At 37.4% G+C, this 22,711-nt stretch overlaps 1 protein-coding gene across 5 annotated transcripts in view; it reads left to right on the plus strand.

Moving 5' to 3' along the window:
* The first annotated feature begins 3,660 nt into the window (after positions 1-3,660).
* Positions 3,661-22,711, plus strand: part of CUL2 (cullin 2) — a 98,911-nt gene continuing 79,860 nt past the window's right edge. For 2 of the 5 annotated variants that reach the window (XM_087857877.1, XM_045786387.2), the window contains exon 1: positions 3,890-4,076. The gene's annotated coding sequence lies outside the window, so the exon portion shown is untranslated. Of the gene's footprint in view, positions 3,830-3,889; positions 4,077-22,441; positions 22,510-22,711 lie in introns of those variants that run through there. The other 3 variants (XM_087857874.1, XM_045786388.2, XM_087857878.1) reach the window with 3 other exon arrangements.

Below are 22,711 nucleotides of genomic sequence, written 5' to 3' on the forward strand. Positions count from 1 at the left end.
CCTATGACATACTCCAATCAATGTGGATGTTTTTATTTTTGAGTATTCCCTTACTTTCTTACACTACAGATGCTCCCGGCTCATCTTGTGTGTTTTCTTTTCTTTCTTTTTTTTTTTTTTTTAAGATTTTATTTGTTTATTCGACAGAGATAGAGACAGCCAGCGAGAGAGGGAACACAAGCAGGGGGAGTGGGAGAGGAAGAAGCAGGCTCATAACAGAGGAGCCTGATGTGGGACTTGATCCCAGAACGCCGGGATCACGCCCTGAGCCGAAGGCAGACGCTTAACCCCTGTGCCACCCAGGCGCCCCCATCTTGTGTGTTTTCTGCCCCAGTCTTATGGTCAGATAATTCTCCAAAGAGGAGTCTTGCACTTTTGTAAGCACAAAGTAGCTCCTTAATCAGCTACTCCAAACATGAAAACTACTCTCCAATATCTCATTTTTTCTTGTTTACTAAAAACAAAAGGTGGGAAAATGTTTAATAAATGATATAACCAGGAAATACAAATTCCCAGTGAAGATTTAAGGAGAGATGATTCAGATTTAGTAAATAGAACATAAAAGTGAGACAAATTGTTTGAAATAATAACTGTCCAGGAATAATAAGGGCTCTTTGGGTTTCATGTGTATAAAGGAAGCTTATAAAGATAGAAGATGATTGTGGTTGGGCTCCTCAAATAGTAGGTACAGAGGGATTAGGAAATGAACTTGGAAAAAACATTTTTTTTTTAGAGATTTTATTTATTTATTAAAGAGAGAGACCACAAGCAGGGGGAGCAGCAGGCAGAGGGAGAGGGAGAAGCAGGCTCTCCACTGAGCAGGGAGCCCAATGTGGGGCTCGATCCCAGGACCCTGGGATCATGACCTGAGCTGAAGGCAGACACTTAACCAACTGAGGCACCCAGCTCCCCAGAACTTGGAAAAATTTTGAAAGAGAAAATTATGTACACTCTCAAGTAGGAAATGAAATAGACATTTTTTTTACTGACTTATGTAATGACATTTTAAGATAGTCGACCTAAAATATTTTTCATTAATTTTCCTCTTTAAATACTAATTTATAAATTACTTTGCCTAAGAATTATTTAATGTTCTTAGACCAAAATCAGAAAGATTTTGAAGCGAAATCATTGCCTGCAAAATAGCATATCTATCATATGATCTGATTTGCATAAACATAATTATATTCATGGAAAAAATTTTGAGGAATATTTATCAACTTAAATATGGTCATCTATTTCTGCAATATTGGTAGGGTTTTTTCCTCTCTCTTTTAAAACACACTTTAGAAATAAAGAAAAAAAATAAATGAATTCAATAAACATTTCACAAAGCCAAAACACATTTTTTAGTAATATATGTAATTTCTGCTGAAAATTAAAACAAAGAAAGGATTCATAGATCAACTAGGGCTTGAGTTAGGTTTGAAGGTGAAGACTGGCCATTGCTTAAAGTAGTGAGTTGAAGGGTTGGCCAGAAGCAATATCTTTTTTTCTGGAAGGAAGAACTAATATCAATTTAATATTAAAAGGCTTGGATACTTTAAGTTTTTTCAAAATGTATTTCCCTATTTATAGGTTGGATAAGCTCTAAGGGGATGAGAAATCTCTGGAATTGAGAAATAGGGTGTGTTAGAGGTGCCCGTGTGGCTCAATCAGTTAGGTGTCTGCCTTCAGCTCAAGTCATGATCCTGGAGTCCTGGGATCGAGCCTCACAGGGAGGCTTCTCCCTCTCCCTCTGCTGCTCGCTCTGCTTGTGCTCTCTCTCTCTCTGTCAAATAAATAAATAAAATTAAAAAAAAAAAGAAATAGGGGGTGTTATAGTGATTCATGTTTGGCACCTTTCATGCTAATTCATATCTCCAGCTAGAGTTTAAAAGGAAAGTGGCAAGACCCGGGGAAATTCTTGACTTAAGGCATCTGTTCTCAATATTTTTGGTCTCTGGACCTTGTTACACTCTTAAAAATTATTGAGGGACTCAAAGGGCTTATATTTATGTGGTTTATACCTACCAATAGTTACCATGTTAGAATTAAGAAGAAATTTTAAAACCCTAATTATTAACTTAAAAAGTAATAAGTGCAAACACAGTTTAACATACATCACATGTTTGTATGAAAAATAACCATTTTGAGATATTCTACTTATCTTGACTTGGCTTTACATTTTTTGCATATCTCTTTAATATCTGACTTAATAAAAGCATTCTCTATGATTCAAGTATGTGAAGGAAATAGGAGGCCTTAGGAGAATTTAATAGTCTTTTCGGTTAGGTGTGGATATTTTTCTCTGATGTTACAGAAAATTTGGTACGTGGTAATTTCTTAAAGGTTATTTGCAGTGAAGAATCTGAAACCATATCAAGGAATCTTTTGTACTTTGTTTTTATGTGAGTGAAACACAAGCACACATACACACATGCATGTATTGACCTATCCATTGGTCTAGCTGACACTTTGCATGGGTCTTTTATCCATGAAAGATTTTTTTAATGGCCTGCATTGGTCATGTGGAACATACTGGTTCACTGTGGCATGTAGATCTTTCATATGTTGACATACCTCATCAGACAATATCAAACAGTCCCGTTTATTAATATCACTAAAGTCTGTAAGCTATTCTTTTTTAAAGAGCTCCAGATCATTAAGATTGTTTATTTATTCATTTGAGAGAGAGCGAGAGCACAAGCAGGGGGAGAGGCAGAGGGAGAGGGAGAAGCGGACTCCCTGCTGAGCAGGGTGCCTGAGGTGAGGCTGATCGGAGGAGCTAGAGATCCTGACCTGAACTGAAGGCAGATACTTAATTGACACCTCAGCCACCCAGGTGCCCCTAAGCTGTTGGTAATCTTACAAATCAAACTGCCAGTTATTTTACCAGCAAAAGATGGGTTTATTTGAGAATATCAGAGAGTTGCAATTGTGGACAAGCAAGCAAACAGGATTTTTAATGGGCTTTGAAGGATTGGTACAAATAGTTTTAAGAAAGAGGGTTGGAAGGGAAAGGGTTTGAAGAACTAGACTCTAAGATCTTGTGGATACCAAAGGCAAATAAGGAATAAAGCCAGGCTTTTGTTCCCTGTGGTTCTGTGTATATGAGGAGGTGATGGGTGAACCTACATTTTTGTCAGCATTATCGGTTAAAATTAAGGAATTAACACCTTTTAGACTGATGTGGTGGGGGCTTTGGGAAGGTGGGGACACAGTGGTGAAGACCGTGAACAGAAGTTCCTTTATTTAAAATACATTTATGTCTCAGAATTTATCTAGAGACAAAAATCCACTAGAAAAGGAGTATGTCAGAGGGGAACATAATTTTGCTAATATATTTTTGACAATTTGAAAAGCCTATGGAAGTGTTGGCAAGGAGATTGTAAATGTCAGAATATTCACATAGGTGTGAAACAACTCAAAGGGAAAGTACTTTTGTTGAAAATACCTTTCTGACATATTGTTACTAGTAGTGCCAAAAGTTGGTGGGTACTGAGTCTCTCGATCTCTGCGAACCGTGATTGTCTCATTAACAGGGAATACCGCAAGGAGTCACTTGGAATACTGATTTCCGTGGCCTTTCGCAATTGCACTAAATCGGGCTCTCTGCGCTTGCCGTAACGCGGACTCTACCATTGTTTTCCGAGGGGGGATTTGGAGGTAGCGGAAGAAGGAGCCCGAAGGGTGTGTGTGGGGGGGAAAAGCCGGGCGCTCCGGAGGACGGTTGTTTTACGGATCCCGTAACCAGCCCCTCCTACTCCCCTTTCCCCTCTCCCCGCCGCCCCTGTCCCGTCCGGGAGCGGCGGCGGCCTTGAGCTTTGCTGTGTTCCCGCGGTGGCAGGTGAGCGTCCGGCGCGCGGGCTCCCCGGGCTTCGCTCCCCACCCCCCGTATCTTCTGGGCCGGTGGCGGCGGCCGGCCGGGGAGGCGGCCTCGGCGCACAGTAATGGCAGCGCTGTGAGCAGGGGAACGCGAGCTGACAGCCGCCGCCGCCGCCGCCCACCTTCCTCGCCGGGGGCTTCGTCCTTCACTCCTTCGGGCTGCCTCCCCCTCCCCTTGTCCCCTGTCCCTTGTCCCGCTTCTGCAGAAGGTAACCCCGCTGAGGGTCGGGGAGCCGGGCTGCAGGCGCCGGGAAACTTCCCTTCCCGGTTAATGGGTGGCGGGGATGGGGCGGAGGAAAGGAGTTGGGGGCGAGAAGGGGGGAGGGGAAAGGGATGGAAGGGGGGCGGCGAGGGAAGATGGTGTCCTGTAAGTGACCCCGGCTCCTCGGAGCGCTGACCCCTAAGCCCGGCCATCCCCTGGACTGGATCCCGGGCCTCCCCTACCCGGCCTTGGCCGCCCCTCCCTCGGCCCCATTTTCTTCCGAAGGAGGGAAGGTGAGAGTGCGTGTACTCTTCTGCTTGTTTACGAGCTCACACGGATACACAACTCTGTGTTTGGGGGCGTGTGTGGGGGCATCAATTTCTTACATCCTTGCCACGAGTATTTTCACTTTTGTTTCCGCAGACAGTGAAGATTGATAGCTATGGGGAGGAGTAACCTACGTGCACTCCAGACCTGTCTCTACACTTAGGGTCTGGTGAAATAAGATCCTTAGACTCCTCAGAGCACTTACACACTAGGGAGTCTGGACCATTCCCTACAACCCCACAGATACGTGCATGTAAATAAAACATCTGTGAATTGCACACTGTTATTGTTAAATCATCTCCTTTCCCTCAGGGATTACTATTACCAGTTGATGGGCGGTACCGTGTAAGTTTAAATTTTGAACATAATTAGATTAGATAACTAGAATAGATAAGATTTGAAGATATTAACGTTCACTGTAGGCGTTTTGACTTGACAATATAAAAATCTTCAAACTATATCTGTCCCAAATGTACATTCAAAGTAAACTGGGAAATATTCACTTTGTTGTCATTGATTACTGACTACCAAGTAGATACTTAAAAGCACTCAGAAGGCTATTCCCTACCCTTTAGAGTCTCACATTCCTTTCCAAGGCAGACAAATTGGTTATACTTTGCCTCTTTTACCCAAATACAGTGTTTGGAAGACCCTTCCAAAAGAGTCCTAGGTGAAATTACAGATGTACACAGTGTTTTGAGTTATCCTTTTTTTCTTTTCAGATGCTGTTTATAATTTGGGGGAATATTTCTGCAGTGTGCATGCACATAGTGTGTGCAAAATGCCTTTTCTATGTATTTGAATGTTCAGGTGCATCTGAAATAATCTTACTCTCCATCCTCTGGTGATTTTCAGTGTTTGATGAAAGTTAAGATGGTTTATCCATGTCTTTTATCCTCACCAGTTTGTCATTTTTTAAAATTAAGTGTTGTGGACCTTCTTTAAAGTCAGTTTTGCCTTATCTGTCAGTTAAATATTAGTACCTGGTTCGTATGTCAAGTATTATTGCAGGCATTAGGGATACAGCAGTAAGCAGAGCATGTGAAGTTTCTGCCCTCCTGGAGCTTCAATTCCGGTGGGGGTCGGGGAAATGGATAAGACATAAATAAAAATAATTTCAGGGACTCATTAAGTGCAGTGAAAGAAAAAAAATGGAAAGTTGTGGTGGTACCTGAGAAAAGACTACTTCAAGTGCCCTGGTTGGGAAAGACCTGTCTGAAGTGACCTTTGACCTGATACCTGAAAAGTCAGAAGGGTTTTGCCTTTGGAGTCTGAGGGAGGAGTATTCCTATCTAAGGAACAGCACAGGGAAGTTCAAAGAGGTGGTGTAAAGCTTGGGGTCAGTAAACTGAAAGAAGCTCAGTGCCTGTGGACCCTAGTGGGGGATCAGAAGTTAGGTCATAGCCAAGGGCCAGATCTGGTGAGGTCTCATTGTCCAAAGAGTTTGGCTTTTATTCTTAAAGTACACTGAAAAGCTATCGGAATTTTTGGAAACTGGAAGTGATCTGGTCCGATTTACAATCTGACTGCAGGGGAGATTGGATAAGAAGAGAAAAGAAGCAGACTAGTTAGAAGGCTGTGGTAGATTAGGGACTGGCGTGTTAGAGACAAGTTAAAGATTTTTGAGGTATATTTTGGAGCTAAAGGTATTGATTGAACTTGTGGCTTGCATGAAAGTGCGGTTGGTTGGGACAGGGGTGCCTCCTGGGTTTTGGATTTCAGCTGGAGGATGGTGATGCCATGTATTGAGATGAGAAGGTGGTGAGGGAAGCATGCTACATGGGGATAAGCTTGCATAGGACATGTTAAATAGGACCTGTTAGATGTTCAGGTGGAAGTGAGAAGTAGGCAGTTGGATATACAAGCTGGAGTTTAATGAAGAGCTTAAGAAGTCATTGATTCAACAAATGTTTTTCAAGCACCTGCAGTGGACCTGGCAGTGGGGATATAGTAGTGACAAAAATCTGCGTCTTCATGGGACTTAAATTCTAGTGAGGAGAGAAAGAGATGGGGCGTCATCAGCTCTTATCTGTTGGTTTATTTATGTTTTGAATAAAAACTACATTCACATAATTCAAAATTTAAAATGTTTGATGGGGTACAGAGTGAAAATCTCCCCTATTTTTTGTCTCCTGTTACGCCCAGTTTTTGTGGTGCTAAACAGAGTTCATGTTTTCTTACATACCTTTGCAAAGATATATTTTATGCACATATAAACAAATATGTATATACTGTTCTCCCCACTTTGCCAAAATGGTAGCATACTTCACCTGCCTTGACGCCTTGTATTTTATAGAGTATGGAATGGTGTTTAAGTTATGAAACAGATTGAGACCCCCTAAGGAAAGAACGCAGAGAGAAGTGGAGAAAGCCCTGGAATACTGCAACATTTTCTAGTTGATCCCTGCTCTCTGAGTTTTGGACCTGCAGATGTGGAGTTGTTCAAAGAGCTGTTACTTTTTGTGAGACTTTTTACAGAAGTTTGCACTGTTTCTTTTGTGTTCCACCTTTCTTATCTGCCTGTTCTCTTTATAAGCTGGAAAATGCCTGATTATAATTGAAGGCAGTGTTTTCGTGTATATACTGTCAATTAAATTCAAGAAAATTGTTGATAGGATCAGCCCAGGAATCTTAATATTATGAAGACTTTTGACTGATTATTTTTAAGTCTAGGAAAAACAGGCAGAGATTTGGAATGTTAGATTTATAACAAGTAATTGATACTTGAGATGTATGACTGAATCCTTGCTCAGTAATCAGTTAATCAAAATATCTGTTCAGAGTGATCTGGCTCTTTGCCTGGGTTTGAATCTTAACAGTAATGTTTCTATTATATTGCAGATGTTAGTATAATCCTTGTATTATTATCTTTAAGAATATTTAGAGTCATCCTATGTTACTACTTTGTGTTTGGGAAGGCTTATTGGAGATACTACTAGAACAGTGTAGGTCTTTTGATCCTTAAAAGTTTTGAGACAGTGAGTAGTGTTAAGATCATTAGCATTTGCTACAACTGTTGGGCTGCTGTTGAACCCTGTTGATTGACCAACCTGGAGGAGGGGAGATGGAATATTTTTTAATGAACTTATAATGCTTTATATATTGATTGACATTTTGATTTTCAGTTAGCTGTCTTTAGCCAGTGACTTGCTATGCAAATTTATCTACCTGTTTTTTCCTGAGATTGTTCTTTTTCTTTTCTTTTCTTTTTTTTTTAAGATTTTATTTATTTACTTGAAAGAGAGAGAAGGAGAGCACAGAGGGAGAGGGAGAAGCAGACTCCCCTGAGCAGGGACCCCAATCCAGGACTGCATCCCAGGACCCTGGGATCATGACCTGAGCTGAAGGCAGATGCTTAACTGACTAAGCCACCCAGGCGCCCCGAGATTGTTCTTGATTTAAGAATTGTTTTGTTTGGTTTGATTTTTGTGGTCATTATTTTTATCTTTACTTCTCTTGTATTCTTTTTTGCTGGAGATTAAAGTAAGCTACTAGTTTTTAGGTTGGAGAAATATAATCTTTGATGGAAAATATTTAATAGTACTTTTTGGGGGCACCTGGGTGGCTCAGTCGTTAAGCGTCTGCCTTAGGCTCAGAGCGTGATCCTGGTGTTATGGGATCAAGCCCCACATCAGGCTCCTCCGCTGGGAGCCTGCTTCTTCCTCTCCCACTCCCCCTGCTTGTGTTCCCTCTCTCTCTGACTGTCTCTCTCTCTGTCAAATAAATAAATAAAATCTTTTAAAAAAATGTTTAAAAAAATAGTACTTTTTGAAGCATTAGATACTGATTATGTATAAGACTACCATTTGAAATATGTGTAGTGAGTGTGTTAAGCTAACTTAAATTCTGTAAATGTACAGGTGTTAATGTTCTATTTGAAGATTTTAGTTATCTAAATGATTTTCATTTATGTACTTTAACATCATAAATGATGTTACTCTTTGTAATTTAATCATTAGCCTGATTGTGTGTGTCAGAATTTTTTTTTTATCAACAAAGTTGACAATTTATCGTTTTTGTTTCTCTTACCAGCGGTAAGTTTCTTGAAGGCAGCCTCTCTAGCACCTGCAACTACATAAGTATCTCAATGACTTAAGTCTTGTTTCAGTGTAGGTTGCTTTTCAAATATTGAAATGTTGGATTTGCCTACCCTGTGTAAATACTTATGAATTTCTCAACTTTATTTTAACTCACTTGAGGGAGAGAAAGTATAGGATACTTAAAAAAATTTTTTTTTAAATTTCGAAACATATACCTTCACCCAGGTACCTTTCACCCAGCTTTCTCTAATGTTAATAACTTATGCAACCAGGGCACAGTGATCAAAACCGGAAACTAACATTGGTACAATACCATTAACTGAACTACAGCCCTTATTTGAATTTCACCAGTTTTTCCAATAATGTCCTTTTTCTGTTTCATGATTCAAGCCAGAATCCTACATTGCATTTAGTTGTTGTGTCTCCCTAGTCTTATCTGATCTGTGATAGTCTTTTCTCTTCTCTCATGACCTTCACTCTTGTGATGAGTGTGTGGTCATTTATTTTGTAGAATGTCTCTCATTTTGGGTTTGATGTTTTCTTGATTTATTGAAGTTTTGCATTTTGGGCAAAAATACTCTAGAAGTAATGTTGAGTGTAATGTTGAGTCCTGCATTCAACTACTAATGTTGAGTACAGGACGTCAGTATATCCTGTTTGAGATGATATTAATTCTCATCTGGTGGACGTGATGTCTGTCAAATTTCTCTACTTGTAAAGTCACCATTTTTCTCTTTGTTATTACAAGATATCTTGGGGAGATTCTTTGAAACTGTGCAGATATCCCTGTTCTCAAACTTTTGCCCACTTGTACAGATCTTGCCTGTAACAGTTATTATAGTGGTGTTCATCTGATGTGATTTTTTCTCATTTCCTTCTACATTTATTAATTAGAATTTTTCTGTAGGGAAGAACTGCCCCTTACTTATTTAGTAATTTGTTTGTATTAGTATTGAGTCATAGATATTTGTTTTTTTCTATGGTTTATAATCTAATGCTGTCATTATTTTGTTGCTCAGATTGTTCCAGGTATGGTCTTCAGGTTGGCTCTTTGTCTTTTCAACATGCCCCCTTCTCTTTTCTTTAGGGAAACACTTCTTTTCTGGCATGATAACATTTTCTAGGTTTATCATGTGTTTCTCTGCTGAGACCCTGGAATCAGTCACTTGTCCAAGAGCTCCGGTTCCTTCTATTGGAGATAATATTTAGAAACCAAGATCTGGATGCAATGTGTGCTTATTGCTCCTATTAGGCCCTCTCAGCAGACAGAGCTAGAAATATATGTATGTATACACATTAATCCACACATATACAAACATCCATATTTATTTCTGTATCTTTTTATCTATGTGTGTATTTATTAAAAACCATGAGTTCATAGTGATAACTCTGATTTCAGTCAAACACTGTAGAGTTTATGCTAGCTGTCCCCCTTTGTTTATAATTACTGTTTTCTGACAGTGAGAAATAGAGTATACTTTGGTACGAAATGACCAGAATAATGAATGTAACAAGAAGATCCCCAAATAGTCCTGACCTTAAGAAACATGTTAAGCTATCTTTCAAAATATTTCTTTTATTTGGTAAAGGTCTATATAAACCAAAAGTAATCACATTTTGTCTTCATAGTTCTAAGTATTGTTGTAATTATATTTAAAATTTTTTTAGAGATCACTTTGCACTGAGATTTAGATACTTTCTTTTGCATCAGAACTTTGTTGTCCATATGATCTGGATTTTAAACACTTAGGACGACTGTACCTTTTTTTGTTTTTTTTTTTTTTATTGTGGTAAAATGTACATAACAAAACTTCCCATTTTAACCATTTTTAAGTGTACAGTTCAGTAGCAGTAATTGTACTCACATCGTTTTCACAACCATCACCACTATCTATTTTCAAAACTTTTTCATTATCTCAAATAGAAACTGCAGCCATTGAGCAGCATTCCTTTTGTGTGTATTGCATTTTGCTTATCCATTCTTTTGTTAATGGGCACATGAGTTCTGTCCACCTTTTGGCTATTGTGAATAATGCTGCGGTGAATGTTGTAACACAAATATCTTTTCCGTTCTTTGCTTTTCATTTTCTTTGGGTATATACCTGGAAGAGCAATTGGTGCTCTCATATGGTAATTCTATATTTAGTTTTTTGAGGGCCTGCTGAAATGTTTTCCATGGTGGCTGCACTATTTTACATTTCCCACCAGCATTACATAAGGATTCCAATTTCTCCACATCCTCACCAACATTAGTTATTTTCCATTTTTGGCTTGTTTGCTTGTTGTGATAATAGACATCTTACTAGGTGTGAAGTAGTATCTCATTGTAGTTTGGATTTACATTTCCCTAATGACTTGTGATGTTGACCATCTTTTCATGTGCTTGTTGGCCATTCGTGTATCTTTGGGGGAGATGTCTGTTCAGGATTTTTGCCCATTTAAAAATTTGTTGCTGTTAGAATGTTCTTTATATACTCGGATATTAATCTCTTTTCAGACATATGAGATGTAAATGTTTTCTCTCATTCTGTGGATTGTCTCATTCTTGATAGTGTCCTCTGATGCATGAAAGTTAAATTTTGATGAAGACCAATTATCTGTGTTTTCTTTTGTTTGCGTTTTGGTATCGTACCCAATAAATCATTCCTAAATCCGATGTCAAAGCTTTTCCCCTGTGTTTTCTTCTATGAGTTTTTAAATTTTGTATGTTTAGATCTTAAGTATAGGTCTTTCTTCCATTTTGAGTTAAGTTTTGCATATAATATAAGTAAGGACAGTGTATTTTGTGTGGATTATCTATAGATGGCTTTATATTGGCACTTAGTTATCTCCAAACTTTGACTAGCGTGGCAGTTAAATTTTAGAAGGCTAAAAATCAGTTATAAAGAAGGTAATCGAGGATTAAGGAAATTGGCATTATGATGAAAGGAATTGTATTTTTTTCCTATCTGAAACAGGTGAACATTAAAATGAACTGCTTATGGGAAAAACAGAATTAAAGAAAGCCTTTTAAATTGATATATGGGAATAAAGTATGAGAGAGTAAAAGCATATAGATTTCAGCAGTGGTACAGTTTTGGTCTTCATTAGATTCAAAAATATGGATGGAAAACTTAAATTACAGAAAAGAATAGAAAATAATACTACCTAAACTTAACATTGTCCAGCAAACTTGAAATGTATTTATAAATATTGTCTTTTTATACTGTTTTTATGTTGTGCAGATGGAGAAAATGAAATAGCAACTAGCCTAGGATCACACTGTCATCGACAGAGTCAGTTTAGAATATTAGCTTCCTGATTTACACCTTTTCGTTTTTGAAACCAGTATTTTCCTTCCTTCCTTCTTCTCTTTCTTTCTCATGGCTTGTTTGTTTTATTTTGTTTTTTAAGTAAACTCTACCCCAGTGTGGGGCTTGAACTCTCAACCTGAGATCAAGAGTTGACCCTCAGATCAAGAGTCACAGGCTCTACTGACTGAGCCACGCAGGTGCCCCTCTTTCTTATGTTTTGACATCTGGCAGAAACCTCTCCACCATCCTGACATTCAGCTTTTTAGGTGGGACTTGCCTTCTTTTAGAAGGCATCCACTTCCTCTGAGCCAACTCTAGTTTCTACAGTGGCAAATAATAAATGCAGTACAGGACAGTGGATGAGAGCTTCATCTTGAAGCCAAATGGATCTGGATTCAGATTCAGGGATTGCTAGTTATTAGTTATATATGTATTTTACCCAAATTTTCTAAATGTCAGTCTCTTCATCTTTAAAACAGGGAAAATGATAATAGCCATTTTAGGGTTATTCTGAGGAACTGATGAGATAATGTATGAAATGTATTTAGCATGGTTTCTGAAGTATATGAAGCCAATAAAGATTTGCTATTATTATTATTACTGTTATTATTATTAACAACTCTGTAATTAGATGCTTTTATGATGATCGTAAGGAATGGGCAGGGTACATCCTGCTCAGGGTCCTTCCTGTAGGAAAATTGGTGTCATTATTTTGCATTTCTTTTTATAACTTGCTGTGTTGGATTGTCTTTATTTATTTTTTTTAATATTTATTTTTTTAAGAGAGAGAGAGCACAAGCAGGGGGAGGGGCAGAGGGAGTGGGAGAGAGAGAGAAGCAGACTCCCTGCTGAGTAGGGAGCCTGACATGGGACTCAGTCCCAGGACCCTGAAATCACAACCTGAGCCCAAATCAGGAGTTGTTTGCTCAACTGACTGAGCCACCCGGGTGCCCCTGGATTGTCTTTCTTCTTCTTTTTTTTTTTTTAAGATTTTATTTATTTATTCGACAGAGAGAGACAGCCAGCGAGAGAGGGAACACAAGCAGGGGGAGTGGGAGAGGAAGAAGCAGGCTCATAGCGGAAGAGCCTGATGTGGGGCTCGATCCCATAACGCCAGGATCACGCCCTGAGCCGAAGGCAGACGCTTAACCGCTGTGCCACCCAGGCGCCCCTGGATTGTCTTTATTCTTTACCTTAAGGGACACTCAAGTGAAAGTATGGGATTGTAAGAGGTTGTGTTGTCCCTGCTGTCTTCTGGAATTTTAAACAGGAAGTGGTGAGCAAAGTTGATGTGTATCCGCCATAGCTGTAGCACCTTTTCTTATTCTCCCATGTCTGTGTCTTCTACAGCTGTGCCAGGATTTAAGTGGGAATTAACACATAGCAGCTCACAAGTATATTAATTTGAATGGAAAAAAGGACCAGTTGAGAAATAGTGATAAAGTTGATAGAATCGGAAGATGAAGCAAGGACTCTAAATTTTATTACAGCCAATAATAAACAAGTAGAAACTGATTAGTGTGTGATTCCCTCCTCCATATAAAAGCTGTGTAACCCATAACAATGCAGATAAAGCAAATTATAAAATATTAAAATATTAGTGTTAGCATCTTAGCCTATATTTGTGAGAAAAGGTTTAAATTCAAGATTTTTACATATATGTGATTTAATTTAGCTTTCAAAAGAATAGGATGACAAATATTGCAGTTCTTTGGGTAGTGCAAAGACAGGATGATTAGGGTAACCCTTTTTAATGTTTGGGTAGATCAGGCCTAGGAAAAATAGTGCTCTGGATCTTGTAATTATTTGTGGAAAGGCCGGTTGGTCACAGCTTTGTTCAGCATGCATGCCAGGGTGAGCTTGCCTGCCTTTGAGGGAGTTAGACAAATTCAAGTTCTCTAACTCATTTGAGATATTTATATGAGAATGGTTTTCTTTTTCTTACTCTTTTTTTTTAAGGCTGGTTGGTGTCTTAAATTCCTTGCCTAAATTGTTAAGAAAAACAGTGAGAAAGCAAGTAAAAGGAACATTAAACTTCATGTTGATAAGAGTGATGTGAAAACTTGAGAAAAAAAAAATCTCTGTAGAGACTTGGGGGAGAATCTCAAGTTCACTGAGGAGAGAAGGGTCTTTAATTCCAGTCAAGTGGGTTTATTTTGGAAGCACTTGACTTCTGTAACTTACTTGTAGTGTAAATACATTCCTTACTCCCCTCTCTCTTTTTTTGAGATTTAAGGGTTTTCTTCCAACTGAGATTGATGAGAGACTACTGTATTTCTCTTTACTGTTTTTCCCCTACTTCGTCTTTTTTTTTTTTTTTTTTTTTACATATGATGGAAGTGACACTTGCGGAGCACTTAGAGTTCCATGGAGCAAATCTTACTGCAACAAAAAGCATTGTACCCCATGCCTCATCAAATAACAAAGATATCTTTTGGCTCTTTATTGGCTCACTCATTTGAATACAGTAAGATGAAATTGTTTAGATGCAATCTTGGAGCTTATTTTTATATGAAATGACAGTAGCATTTTTAGTCAGTGTGTAGTAGAGGTAGCATTTCCTATGGAAATGAAAATACTGCAAAGTTAATAATGTTCTGTATTGGGCCTTAAGTATTTTCTTTCAAATTATATTAATTATAATGATATTAATTAGAATTTAACCTGCTCTAAGCTCACTAAATGTCATTTGAAAAACTAATTACGGTCTATTGACTATCTGCAATTTAGGCCCCAGTATTATATTATTGGTAATTTTTGGAATGGCCAAATTTTTGTCAGTAGTGATCAAACTGAAATAAAGAGTCATCATTTGGTTGTTTTGTTTTGTTTTTTTACTAAGAGGAGAATCACGGGGCCCCTGGGTGGCACAGTTGGTTAAGCATCTGACACTTGCTTTTCACTCAGGTCGTGATCTCAAGGTCGTGAGATCAAGCCCTGCATGGGGCTCTGCTCTCAGTGCAGAGTCTGCTTGAGACTCTACCTCTGCCTTTGCCCCTTCCCCCCCACGTGTGTATGCACGTGCGTGTGTGGACTCTCTCTCTCTCAAATACATCTTTAAAAAAGAGATAATCACAATATTAAGTGTTTAGCCTTTTAGATTATTCATAAATCATACTTTTGGAAGTCAACTGAAATGTGGCGTACTAAAGCATTTATCAGTAGTTAAGCTGTAGTCACCCTCATCAAGATGTTAAACATGGTTGTACATTTTACTAAAATAGTTTATACTTCAAATAAAATATTTATCCAACTGTGTGTGTCAGTTCTGTACCTAAAATGGAATGTTTTGAGATTCTTTTACTGCTTTACCTGCTGAAATGTAATTATCCAGATCAGTTCTTTATATGAAAAATGTTCATGGGTGCCTGGGTAGCTCAGTCGGTTAAGCATCTGTTCCGCTCAGGTCCTGATCCCAGGGTCCTTCCATCAAGTCCTTCCTGAGCTTTTTGCTGAGTGGGGGACCTGCTTCTCCCTCTCGCTCTGCCTGCCACTCTGCCTGCTTGTGCGCTCGCTCTCGCGCTCTCTCTCTGTCAAATAAATAAAATCTTAAAAAAAAAAAGGAAAAATATCTAAATGAAGAATATTATTGTTTCAAATTAAGATCCATCTGATCTTGGCAAAGTGATATGTTTTTTATGTCTATTATTGTAAATTTGTTTTTAAAACCGTTTTGTCAGGCTGTGTTAACACATCATACTTGAGGTAGTAACGTGTTCTTTTGGAGCTCTCTTTCAACCTCAGAAACCTAAAACTCACTGGAAAGTAAAAATTCTTAGTGACCGGTCAGCTTTTAGTATTCTGAGGAATGAAGTATGTGTAGTGAGGAGAAAAACTTAGAAGAGATTTTAGAACATTTCTGTCGGAAATCTAGCTAGCTCATCGATTTGATTTTCCTGATTACTTTTTTATTCTCATCTTTACTGTAGGTTACTTAGCTATTCTTTTAGAACGGATAACTTGTTTTAAAATCTTTGTTATCAGAATATTATTAAAATATTTACCAACTTTTGGAAAGATGTCAGAGTGGTAAATTAGACCGAATTTCTTTTTGTTAAACAATAAAATATATGATGGATATTAAAGATTGTAAGTTAGTCTTTGAAGAATTTTAATCAGAGTGTGTGAAATAATCAGGTATGCATTTTGGAAAGCTTACATTGGTCATAGTTTGTGACGTGTCGGGGGTCAAAAGAGGATACAGGCACGTCACTTAGGAAGCTGTGGCAGTGATCAGGTAAGAGGTGGTGGTTTTGGTTAGGATGTCATTGGGAATGGGAAGAAGGGGATGAATTCAAGAAATGGTTAGAAGATAGAGTTGACAGGACTTATTGATTGGATTGATTTGTAGAGGAGGGTAAGAGAAATCAAGAATGACTAATAAAATTTCTTTTTTTTTAATTTTTTTTAATAATGATTTTTTATTATATTATGTTAGTCACCATACAGTACACTAATAAAATTTCTGGCTTGAGGAACTCTGGGTGATGATATCATTTACTGAGATGTGGAATACTGCAGAAGGATGGACATCTGGAGTTTGAGGGGTCCGGTTTATGGAAGTATAACTTAGACATAGAATGTTCTTTGAATTTTGACAAATTTATATGGTCATGTAAGTACCATCGCAATTACTATCACCCCAAAAGTTTCCTGTTACTCTTTTGTAGTCTTTCTTGAGCCTCTGACAACCAGTGATCTGATGTATGTCCATGTATTTTTGCCTTTCCCAGAATGTAATGTAAATCGAATCATATGATATTTAGTCGAATGAGTCTCTCCTTTCACTTAGCTAATGCTTTTGAGAATCATCTGTTGTTGTCCCTATATCAGTATTTATTCCATTTTGTTACTGAATATTATACCACAGCGTGGATGCACCATGTTTTGTTTTTCCATTCATCAGTTGATGGACATTTGGGTTGTTTCCAGCTTTGGGCAGTTACGAATTAAGGTGTTGTAAAATTTGTGTTTAGTTTTTTTTTGGAAATCTGTATCTTCATTTCTAACGTATAAATACTCAGGAAGGGTATTGCTGGGTTAAATGAAAGGTGTGTATTTAAGAGAAACTGCCTAAGTTGTTATTTCATTTTGAATTTCCACTTGCACAAATGAGTTTTTGTTGCTCCACATCCTCATCGGCCCTTGATTCTGTCAGATTTTTGACCCATTCCAATAGGTGTGTAGTGGTATCTTATTGAGGTTTTAATATGCATTTTTCTAATGACTGATGATGTTGAACATCTTTTATGTACTCAGTTGCCTTCAATATTTCTGAACTCTTTGGGTCTTTGGCTAGTTTTTAATTGGATTGTGTGTTTTCTTATTACTGAGCTTTGAGGGTTCTTTACAGAGAGCTCTTTGAGAGTTCTGGGTACTAATCCTATGTGTGTGTGCTGTGTATCTGTCCTATATCAGATCTATATCTCACAAATATTTTCTCCCAGGCTGCAGCTTTTCATTTTCTTTTCGTTCATTTTTTTCCTCTTGAGGTATAATTGCCATATAACGTATTAGTTTCAGGTTTACAACATAATGATTTCAGTATTTGTATGTATTGCTAAATGATTACCACAGTATGTATAGTTAACATCTGTTACATAGTTAGAAATTTTTTTCTGTTGATAAGAACTTTTAGGATTTACTCTCTTAGCAACTTTCAAATATATACTATATGGTATTATTAACTGTGGTCATCATGCTGTACATCATATCCCCAGGACTTACGTATTTTATAGCTGGAAGATTATACCTTTTGACCCTCTTCACCCATTTGCTCACCCTTTACTCCCCACGTCTACCAGCCACCAGTCTGTTCTATCTATGAGTTTGTGTTATTTTGTTCCATACAGATTTTAGCATTGTTTTTCCTATTTCTGTGGGGAAAAAATGCTATTGGAATTTTGATAGGGATTGCATTGATTCAGTAATTTGCGTTAGGTAGTATGGATATTTTAACACAGAATAGCTTTAGCATGGAATATCTTTTCCTTTGAGTTTTCTTCAATTTTTTGTCAATCAGTGTCTTATAGTTTTAAGTGTGTGGGTCTTCCACCTCTGTGGTTCCTGGGTGTTCTTTTTGATGCAATTGTAAATGGGATTGTTATCTTAATTTCTATTTCTGGTAGTTAGTTCTTAGTGTATAGAAGTACAACACATTTTTGTGTACTGATTTTGTGTCCTACAACACTACTGAATTAGTTTATTTTAACAGTTTTTTGGTGGAGCCTTTAGGATTTTCTATATATAATATTGTTATCTGCAAATAGTGACAGTTTTACTTCTTTTCTAATTTGGATGCTTTTTACTTATTTTTCTTGTCTAATTGCTGTGGTTAGGATTTTCTATAGTATGTTGAATAAAAGTAGTGAAAGTAGATATACTTGTCTTAAGGCTTTTAGCTTTTCACTCTTGATTACAATGTTAGCCATGGGCTTCTAATATATGGCTTTTGTTATGTTGAAGTACATTCCCTTTAAACCCACTTTGTTGCAAGTTTTTATCATAAATGGATGTTAAATTTTGTTGAATGCTTTTTCTGCATCTATTTAGATGATCATATGGTTTTAATACTTGATTTTGTTAATGTGGCGTATCACATTGATTGAGTTGAGGATGTTGAATAAATCCCACTTGATCTTGGTGTATGATCCTTTTCATGTATTGTTGAATTTGGTTTGCTAGTATTTTGTTGAGGATTTTTGCATCTATGTTCATCAGGGATATCAGCCTATAATTTTCTGTTCTTGGCATCCTTGTCTCATTTTGGTATCAGGGTAATACTGGCCATGTAAAATGAGTTTGGAAGGCTTCCATCCTCTTCTGTTTTTTGAAAGAGTTTGAGAACAATTGGTATTAATTATTTGAATGTTTAGTAGAATTTATCAGTGAATCCATTTGGTCCTGGACATTTGTTTCCTGGGAGGTTTTTGATTACTGATGCAGCCTCCTTACTAGTAATCAGTCTGGTTAGATTTTCTATTTCTTCATAATTCAGTTTTGGTAAGTTGTATGTTTCTAGGAATTTACCCATTTTTTTTAATACATTGTCAAATTTGTTTGCATATTATTCGTTCATAGTCATTTCTTAGCGACCCTTTATTTTTTCTGTGGTGTCAGTTGTAATGTTTTCTCCTTTATTTCTGATTTTGAGTTCTCATTTTCTTCTTGGTGAGTCTAGCTAAAGGTTTGTCAGTTCCGTTTATTTTTTCCAAGAACCAGCTCTTAGTTTCATTGATCTTTTCTATTATCTTCTCACTCTTTATTTCACTTATTTCCACTGATCTTTGCTATTTCCTTCCTTCCATTAACTTTGGGCTTCCTTTGCTCTTTTTTTCCTAGTTGCTTGAGGTGTGGAGCTAGTATTTATTTGAGATTTTTGTTGTCTCTTGGTATAGGCATTTATTGCTACAGATGTCCATCTTAGAATTGCTTTTGCTGATTCCCACAAGTTTTGGTATGTTGTATTTTTCATTTTTCCATCCCTTTCAGTCTTTTTTTATTTCTCTCTTGATTTCTTTGACTCTTTGGTTGTTCAGTAGCATGTTGTTTAATGTCCATTTATTTGTGAATTTTCCAGTTTTCTTCTTGTTATTGATTTCTAGTTTTATGCCATTGTGGTTAGAGATAATGCTTGATAGGATTTCAGTCTTCTTAAATTTATTAAGATTTATTTTTTGGCCTAATATATGACCTATCCTGGAGAATGTTCCATGTGCACTTGAGAAGAATGTATTCTGTTGCTTTTGGATGGAATGTTCTATATATATCTATTCAGTCCATCTGTTCTAAGATGTTTAAGGTTGATGTTTCCTTCTTGATTTTGTCTAATAGAAGTTTAACTATCCCAGCTTTCTTTTTGTTTCCATTTGCAAGGAGTATCTTCCATCCCTTCACCTTCAGTTTGTATGTATCCTTAAATCTGAAGTGAGTCTCTTGTAGGTGGCATATAGATGGGTCTTGTTTTTAAATCCATTTTGTCACTCTTTGTCTTTTGATTGGAGAGTTGTGTCCATTTACATTTAAAGTAATTGATAGGTATGCACCTACTGCCATTTTTTTTGTCAATTGTATTCTGGCTGTTTTGTAGCCCCTCTTTTTTCCTTTCTTTCCTTGCTCTCTCCCTTTGTGGTTTGATGACTTTATTTATTGGTGTGCTTAAATTCCTTTTTCTTTATCTTTGTGTATCTTTATCTTTTGTGTCTCTTTTGTTTTGCTTTGTGGTTACCATGAGGCTTACATATAACAACTTATACTTGTAACTATTTAAATTGATAACAATTTAAGATTGAATGCATTCTTTTTTTTTTTTTTAAAGATTTTATTTATTCATTTGACAGAGAGAGAGACAGCAAGCGAGAGAGGGAACACAAGCAGGGGGAGTGGGAGAGGAAGAAGCAGGCTCATAGCGGAGGAGCCTGATGTGGGGCTCGATCCCAGAATGCCGGGATCACGCCCTGAGCCGAAGGCAGACGCTTAACCGCTGTGCCACCCAGGCGCCCCAGATTGAATGCATTCTAAAAGCTCTACATTTTTACTCTCCCCCGCATTTTATGTTTTACATCCTTTTGTGTATTGCTTAGCTAATTATTACGGTTATAGTTATTTTTACTGCTTTTGGTTTTTAACCTTTATAACTAGCTTTATAAGCAGTAATCCACTACCTTTACTATATATTTATCATTTTCTTGCCAGCATTATTCCAAGACCAGAAGTTGTTAATTTTGATGAAGTCTAATTTTTTATCAGTTTTTTTCTTTAATGATTCAGGCTTTTTGTGTCATAACTAGGAAATATTTGCTTAATATTTTGCTTAGTTTTTAAGGTAATCTACATAAATTATCTCCCAATTCTCCACCAGAGCTGCTCACTCCTTGCAGTGTCCAAACAGGTTATGCAATGAGGGTGGGGTGGGAGGGGGTGGGTGAGGAAGGAATGGATTAGGCAAAATATGGCTCAGGGGCCAAATCCTTCCCTCTCCCTGTCTTTGATAAGTAAAGCTTTATTGGAACACAACCATGCTCATTCATTTGCTTATTGCCTGGCAGAATTGAATTAGTTGTAAGAGACTGGATGGCTCTCAAAGCCTAAAGTATTTATTATCTACTCCTTTACAAGAAAAGTTTGTTGACGCCTGAGACAATCTGTTAGTTTCTCCTTCCCCTTTTCTTGGGGATAATTCTCCTGGAGCCCTTTATTCTTATGTGTCTCTCTGGACAGGTTGTTTTTTTTATCTCTGTATAGTTGCTATTCTGAAAAATTCCTGTTCCTCCTTTGTTAGATCCCTCTGTTTCTAGGATCCCAAGTCTTTCTTGGTTTGTTTCATCTCCTCCTGATAGATTATATCTTCTGTTTTCTTGTGAAAAAAGGCTGCATGGAAAGTACATTGATATCACTCTTGATAGAGAATTCTAGGTGGTTAGTCATTTTTCCTGAGAATTTTGAAGGCATTGCTTTATATTACCTTCCAGCTTCCAGTGTTGCTCTTGATAAATCTAGACTTTCCAGCTTAGGGTTTGCTGTAACGTGTTCTTCTTTTCTGAAAACTTTTGGAATCTTTTCTTTATCCTCAGTGTTTTTTTTTTTTTTTTTAAAGATTTTATTTATTTATTTGACAGAGAGAGAGACAGCCAGCGAGAGAGGGAACTCAAGCAGGGGGAGTGGGAGAGGAAGAAGCAGGCTCCCAGCGGAGGAGCCTGATGTGGGGCTCGATCCCAGAACGCTGGGATCACGCCCTGAGCCGAAGGCAGACGCTTATCCGCTGCGCCACCCAGGCGTCCCTATCCTCAGTGTTTTAATATGGCAAAAAGAGATGCCTGTTATTTATTTTTAAAATCAAATATTCTGGGTATTGTGTAGACCCTTTTTAATTGGAAAACTCATGTTCTTCAGTTCTAGGATATTTTTTCTTTGATAATTACCTCTCATTCTGATTTTCTTAGGATACATATTGATAGCATGTCAGACCTCTTAGATTACTATCTCTTTTCTTTTTTAGGCTTTTTTATTTCTTTTATGTGCTCCCCTCACTGCATGTTTATGAAACTATTGATGATGAGGAGAAGGATTTTTACCCCTTTCCTTTGGAAAATTACAAATACATACAAAAAAATGAGTAGTGTAATAAACCCACATGTACTTGTCACTCATTCTAAATATTAGTTCATAAGAAAGCTGTTAATTTTTTAATTTTTAAATATTTTTTTGCTTAAAAGATTTTATTTATTGTTAGAGCGCACGCCCGCAAGCAGGACCGGGAAGCAGGCTCCCTGCTGAGCAAGGAGCTTGATGCAGGACTTGATCCTAGGACCCTAGGATCATGACCTGAGCCAAAGGCAGATGCTTAACCAACTGAGCCACCCAGGGGTCCTGCAAGCTGTTAATTTTGAAGCATATCTCAACTAGCATTTCATTACCTTCATAAATATTTTGGAATATGACCCTCATAGATAAGGACTCTCATTTTTTTAAAAAAACTTCTTATTTTATAATTATCATTATAAAAAGTAAAAAATTATTTAAGGTTATCAAATATCCCATCATTGTCCAAGTTTCCAGGGGTATCATAATTTAATACAAAAGACCTTAAATCTACATCCAAACAAGGTTGTTCATACTGTAATTGATTAATGTGCTTTTTAGTCTGTCTAATTTCACTTCCCCCTCTATATCTCTCTCTCCCTTTTTCTCTTCTCTCTTACATGTGTACATAGTTTATTGAAGAAATCTGATTATCCAGTAGTTTCCTACAGTCTGGATTTTGCTGACTTGTAGGTTGAAGGTTAGTAATGCTTGAATATATAATATATGTAGCATAGACCACATTCAGACACCTCTTTTTTTGAGCAACTTCATTCACTTAGTATGTTTTTGAGGTCCATCCATTTTGTAACATCTTTCAGTACTTCATTCTCTTACGTTGTGGAATAATCATTGTATGGATATACTGCATTTTATTTATCCGTTTATCTGTTGATAGACAG

This window comes from Ursus americanus, chromosome 31 (genome assembly GCF_024610735.1).
Source record: "Ursus americanus isolate L20-20 chromosome 31, mUrsAme1.1.p, whole genome shotgun sequence".
Lineage (NCBI taxonomy): Eukaryota > Metazoa > Chordata > Mammalia > Carnivora > Ursidae > Ursus > Ursus americanus.